Consider the following 5,718-nt stretch of genomic DNA (forward strand, 5'->3'; position numbering starts at 1 on the left):
GGGCTTTAGTGCCGTCTTGTGCTCCACAAAAGATACAATCCTTTCCTTTATTTGCTGAGAAATTTGCTATCAATAAAGTTTAATTTGCAGTATAGGAACTAGGAATTTCTATCCCTGGCTCGGTCCCATGCTCCTCCTGGCTCGGTCCTGGCTCAGTCCCATGCTCCTCCTGGGTCGGTCCTGGCTCGGTCCCATGCTCCTCCTGGGTCGGTCCTGGCTCGGTCCCATGCTCCTCCTGGGTCGGTCCCATGCTCCTCCTGGGTCGGTCCTGGCTCGGTCCCATGCTCCTCCTGGCTCGGTCCCATGCTCCTCCTGACTCGGTCCCATGCTCCTCCTGGCTCGGTCCAATGCTCCTCCTGGCTCGGTCCCATGCTCCTCCTGGCTCGGTCCCATGCTCCTCCTGGCTCGGTCCCATGCTCCTCCTGGCTCGGTCCCATGCTCCTCTGGCTCGGTCCTTGCTCGGTCCCATGCTCCTCTGGCTCAGTCCATGCTCGGTCCCATGCTCCTCTGGCTCGGTCCTTGCTCGATCCCATGCTCCCCTGGCTCGGTCCTTGCTCGGTCCCATGCTCCTCTGGCTCGGTCCTTGCTCGGTCCCATGCTCCTCTGGCTCGGTCCTTGCTCGGTCCCATGCTCCTCTGGCTCGGTCCTTGCTCGGTCGGATGCTCCTCTGGCTCGGTCCTTGCTCGGTCCCATGCTCCTCTGGCTCGGTCCTGGCTCGGTCCCATGCTCCTCTGGCTCGGTCCCATGCTCCTCTGGGTCGGTCCTTGCTCGGTCCCATGCTCCTCTGGGACGGTCCTGGCTCGGTCCCATGCTCCTCTGGGTCGGTCCTGGCTCGGTCCCATGCTCCTCTGGCTCGGTCCCATGCTCCTCTGGCTCGGTCCTGGCTCAGTCCCATGCTCCCTCTGGCTCGGTCCTGGCTCAGTCCCATGCTCCTCTGGCTCGGTCCTGGCTCAGTCCCATGCACCTCTGGCTCGGTCCTGGCTCAGTCCCATGCACCTCTGGCTCGGTCCTGGCTCGGTCCCATGCACCTCTGGCTTGGTCCTGGCTCAGTCCCATGCACCTCTGGCTCGGTCCTGGCTCACAGTGCTATTTCCTCCTGGGGCTGGTGCTATATATGCTCATCCTGCAGTATTGATGGGGAACTTCCCGGCAGCTGGGGGCCGGGAGTTGGGGGTTGAGAGGTGGGATATAGAGGTTGGTGGGCCAGGTTGGGACTATGTTGGTGCACCTGTTTGTTGACAAATGATTACTCTGTCATTGGATGGAGCGATCACGTGATAAAGGGCCATTGTCATTGGCCCTTTACCACAACCGGCAGGAAGGGCGATTCTGGAAGGACATCCCTGTACAACCTCCCAGAATAAATGGACAGCATTGTAGCCATCATTGGGCTATGGCCCGGTCAGCACGTGGTGAATCCTCATAGTCTTAGTTATCCGATACCCGGGAAGTGGGGCTTTGCATTACCTATGTTTCACATTATTTGGCCAAAGTCGATTCCCCCCATGCCACTCCCTGTGAAAATTAGGCATTGCCTCCAAAAAATGTATGTGGCTACTGGAGGTCCTCTAGTATAAGTTTGCCAAGTATGGTGCCCTGAACCCATGTGGTTTGGGCCCTACATTTATAGTAGCTGCACCTGCTATGTTAATCTATGGCAGGGTCATAGCCTGTGTCTCCTTCTCCCACCCCCCCATCATCCAGTCTGTGTCTCCCCCCCCCCCAATCATGCAGCCTGTGTATCCTTCTCCCACCCCCCATCATCCAGCCTGTGTCTTCTTCTCCCACCCCCCATCATCCAGCCTGTGTCTTCTTCTCCCACCCCCCATCATCCAGCCTGTGTCTTCTTCTCCCACCCCCCATCATCCAGCCTGTGTCTCCTTCTCCCACCCCCCATCATCCAGCCTGTGTCTCCCCCCCCCAATCATCCAGCCTGTGTCTCCCACCCCCCATCATCCAGCCTGTGTCTCCTTCTCCCACCCCCCATCATCCAGCCTGTGTCTCCTTCTCCCACCCCCCATCATCCAGCCTGTGTCTCCTTCTCCCACCTCCCATCATCCAGCCTGTGTATCCTTCTCCCACGCCCATCATCCAGCCTGTGTCTCCTTCTCCCCCCCCCCCCATCATCCAGCCTGTGTATCCTTCTCCCGCCCCCCATCATCCAGCCTGTGTATCCTTCTCCCGCCCCCCATCATCCAGCCTGTGTCTCCTTCTCCCGCCCCCATCATCCAGCCTGTGTATCCTTCTCCCACCCCCCATCATCCAGCCTGTGTATCCTTCTCCCACCCCCCATCATCCAGCCTGTGTATCCTTCTCCCACCCCCCATCATCCAGCCTGTGTCTCCTTCTCCCACCCCCCATCATCCAGCCTGTGTCTCCTTCTCCCACCCCCCATCATTCAGCCTGTGTCTCCTTCTCCCACCTCCCATCATCCAGCCTGTGTATCCTTCTCCCACGCCCATCATCCAGCCTGTGTCTCCTTCTCCCCCCCCCCCATCATCCAGCCTGTTTATCCTTCTCCCGCCCCCCATCATCCAGCCTGTGTATCCTTCTCCCGCCACCCATCATCCAGCCTGTGTATCCTTCTCCCGCCCCCCATCATCCAGCCTGTGTATCCTTCTCCCACCCCCCATCATCCAGCCTGTGTCTCCTTCTCCCACCCCCCATCATCCAGCCTGTGTCTCCCCCCCCCCCCCAATCATCCAGCCTGTGTCTCCTTCTCCCGCCCCCCATCATCCAGCCTGTGTATCCTTCTCCCACCCCCCATCATCCAGCCTGTGTCTCCTTCTCCCACCCCCCATCATCCAGCCTGTGTCTCCCCCCCCCCAATCATCCAGCCTGTGTATCCTTCTCCCGCCCCCCATCATCCAGCCTGTGTATCCTTCTCCCGCCCCCCATCATTCAGCCTGTGTCTCCTTCTCCCGCCCCCCATCCAGCCTGTGTCTCCTTCTCCCCCCCCCCCCCCCATCATCCAGCCTGTGTCTCCTTCTCCCACCCCCCCATCTTCCAGCCTGTGTCTCCTTCTCCCATCCCCCCATCATCCAGCCTGTGTCTCCTTCTCCCACCCCCCATCATCCAGCCTGTGTATCCTTATCTCCCCCCCCCCATCATCCAGCCTGTGTCTCCTTCTCCCACCCCCCCATCTTCCAGCCTGTGTCTCCTTCTCCCATCCCCCCATCATCCAGCCTGTGTATCCTTCTCCCGCCCCCCATCATCCAGCCTGTGTATCCTTCTCCCGCCCCCCATCATCCAGCCTGTGTATCCTTCTCCCGCCCCCCATCATTCAGCCTGTGTCTCCTTCTCCCGCCCCCCATCCAGCCTGTGTCTCCTTCTCCCACCCCCCCCATCATCCAGCCTGTGTCTCCTTCTCCCACCCCCCCATCTTCCAGCCTGTGTCTCCTTCTCCCACCCCCCCATCATCCAGCCTGTGTCTCCTTCTCCCACCCCCCATCATCCAGCCTGTGTATCCTTATCTCCCCCCCCCCCATCATCCAGCCTGTGTCTATTTCACCTTTCCCCCACCCCAATCATCTAGCTGGTGTCTATTTCTCCCCCCATCATCCAGCCTGTGGTCTCCTTCTTTCCCCACCCCCCATTATCCAGCCTGTGGTCTTTCTCCCCCATCATCCAGCCTGTGTCGCACTGTCATCCAGATCCACACGATTTCTTAGTATGTATGGGGTAATTCACTTAAGTTGTCTTCAGGAGAGACGGCTCTATAATTTTCCTTGACCTCCCATACAATGTTATGCACAGACAACCCCCGCCCCTCCTCTCCAAGCACAGACTTAGGCCCCTCCCACTGCTGCCAGCTACTTTCTATCTCCTCCTCCCTCTTTCCCTCACTATAGCTTAGCAGAGCAGTTCTATAATATTCCTCCACTGCTCAGGCGCATTGTTGAGGTGATACCAGCTTTTTGTGATGGGGCCACACAGGAAGGGACGCGTTCAAGAATTTTCATGGGTCGAAGAAAACTTTAGAACACAGTCAGACGCACATAGTGGATGAGGGACGGGGCTAAGGCTAAATTATGGCCGCCATCTTTAAGTAGGTGCAGCCCAGTGTGCCTGAACAAAAAAAAATATGGTGTAAGTTTGAGTCACTAAGTAGACGGCTATAGGTGGGGGGCAGATAATTATATCAGTAGAAGTTACACTGGGGGGCCTGTGCAGGAAGATATGGGGGTGGGGAGAGAACTGACCACAGAGAGGAGTTTATTACCCAGATGCCAAGTTTATGATTTAAAGAGACCTTCACAATGTTTGTGGGAATAGACTATAATAAAGCAACAACCGTACACGTTTCCTAATGTTACACTTATTCATCTTCACTTTTATTACAATTCCACATTAAAACCTGCTTTTTGAACTAAATGTTTTTACTGTTTTCTTCTCCTGTGGGAAACCGTGTCTGTCTCACTTACCTACAACCAATCAATAACTTTCTAGTCACATGGGTAGATTCATCCAATAGATGAAATCCACATAGTAGGAGGTGTGGTTAGTGAAATAAGATGTTGCCTGCTGAGAATTGTGTTATGTTCTTCTTCCCAACAAAGTTCTCAAGGACCACCAAACAGTCCAGGATTTAGGGATGTCCAAGTTGCACCATTCCACTTGAAGCACCATGTTGATCCCCTCCCCCACTAGCAATCAGCTGGTCAATCAGCCCTGGAACACTGGGTAACTCAGCTGAAGCAAACTCTTTGGAGTTTGCAGCCATTTTGCTTGCAGAGGGACTACTGGTCTCAGCAGGAGCAGAAAAATCCATGCCTGGGGTGTTAGATGCAGGTCCATCCACATTTCTCTCACAATCTGGTGATTCTGTCAGGGATTTCCCCTGCATGTCTGCATTGGTTTTCTCCACAGCAGTAACTCCAATATGCAGCTTCTTCTCACCTGGGACACCATCCACTACAGCAGGTGGGGCAGACATGCTGGAAGGCAGCATGGTATACTGGGATTTCTCCACCAGTACTGGCTTTGCTGGCTTGTATCTCCTCTGCCCATCCTCAGGGATTTCTGATGGATCATCAGAAAAGACAAACTTGTCTGCTCTCAGGGGGGACTCCATCTCCTGGATGAATGTCAGGGATCCATGCCCCCTCTCAACCCCCTGGCTGGTTGCCGCTGGTGATTCCCAGGTCTGGCATGGGGGGAGAGGTGCAGAGGCAGATGGAGCCGGGTCATCCCTTACCTGAGGCTGCTGATCCATGGAACTTGCTGATGCTTGGCTGGCAAAACGCCTCTCATTATCAAACTTTTCTTTAAACACTCCGCTTCTGTCTTTCAGCCTTTCCAATAATAAAGATTGTTTCTTTACCTTATCTTCCAAATCCTGCAGCTCAGGCTTCATGGCTGTGTGATTTTTACTCCAGGCCTGGCAGTATTTGGCTCTGAAGGATTTGTGTTCAGCCTTCAAAACTTTAAGTTTTTCTTCAGCTCTTCCAATCGCCCTAAAACGATTGATAACCTTCTGGCTGAAGACATTCGCATTCTCACCAGGGCCTGGACCCACAGACAGGTCCTCCACCTCCTCCTCACTAGGCCCCGTGTCATCAGGGGGATCCCTCCCAGGGCCTCCCCCAGGATCAGGCATTGTTCCTGGGCCAAGGGCTGGTTCTCAGAGAGAGCTCCTTGGGTGTGTCCTCCTCCTTCTTCCCACTGACCACCAATGTAAGGAGCATTCTTCCCACTGACCACCAATGTAAGGAGCAT

At 55.6% G+C, this 5,718-nt stretch overlaps 1 long non-coding RNA gene across 1 annotated transcript; it reads right to left on the reverse strand.

Annotated features, from left to right (window-relative positions):
* Positions 1-811: 811 nt before the first annotated feature.
* Positions 812-3,519, reverse strand: LOC309567928. The gene is made up of 3 exons (XR_014225974.1): positions 3,445-3,519; positions 1,083-1,705; positions 812-831 (listed from the first exon to the last, which is right to left on the reverse strand). It is a non-coding gene; the product is annotated as an uncharacterized lncRNA (long non-coding RNA).
* Positions 3,520-5,718: the final 2,199 nt, after the last annotated feature.

Source organism: Pelophylax lessonae, assembly GCF_965119305.1.
Source record: "Pelophylax lessonae genome assembly, chromosome: 1".
Taxonomy (NCBI): domain Eukaryota; kingdom Metazoa; phylum Chordata; class Amphibia; order Anura; family Ranidae; genus Pelophylax; species Pelophylax lessonae.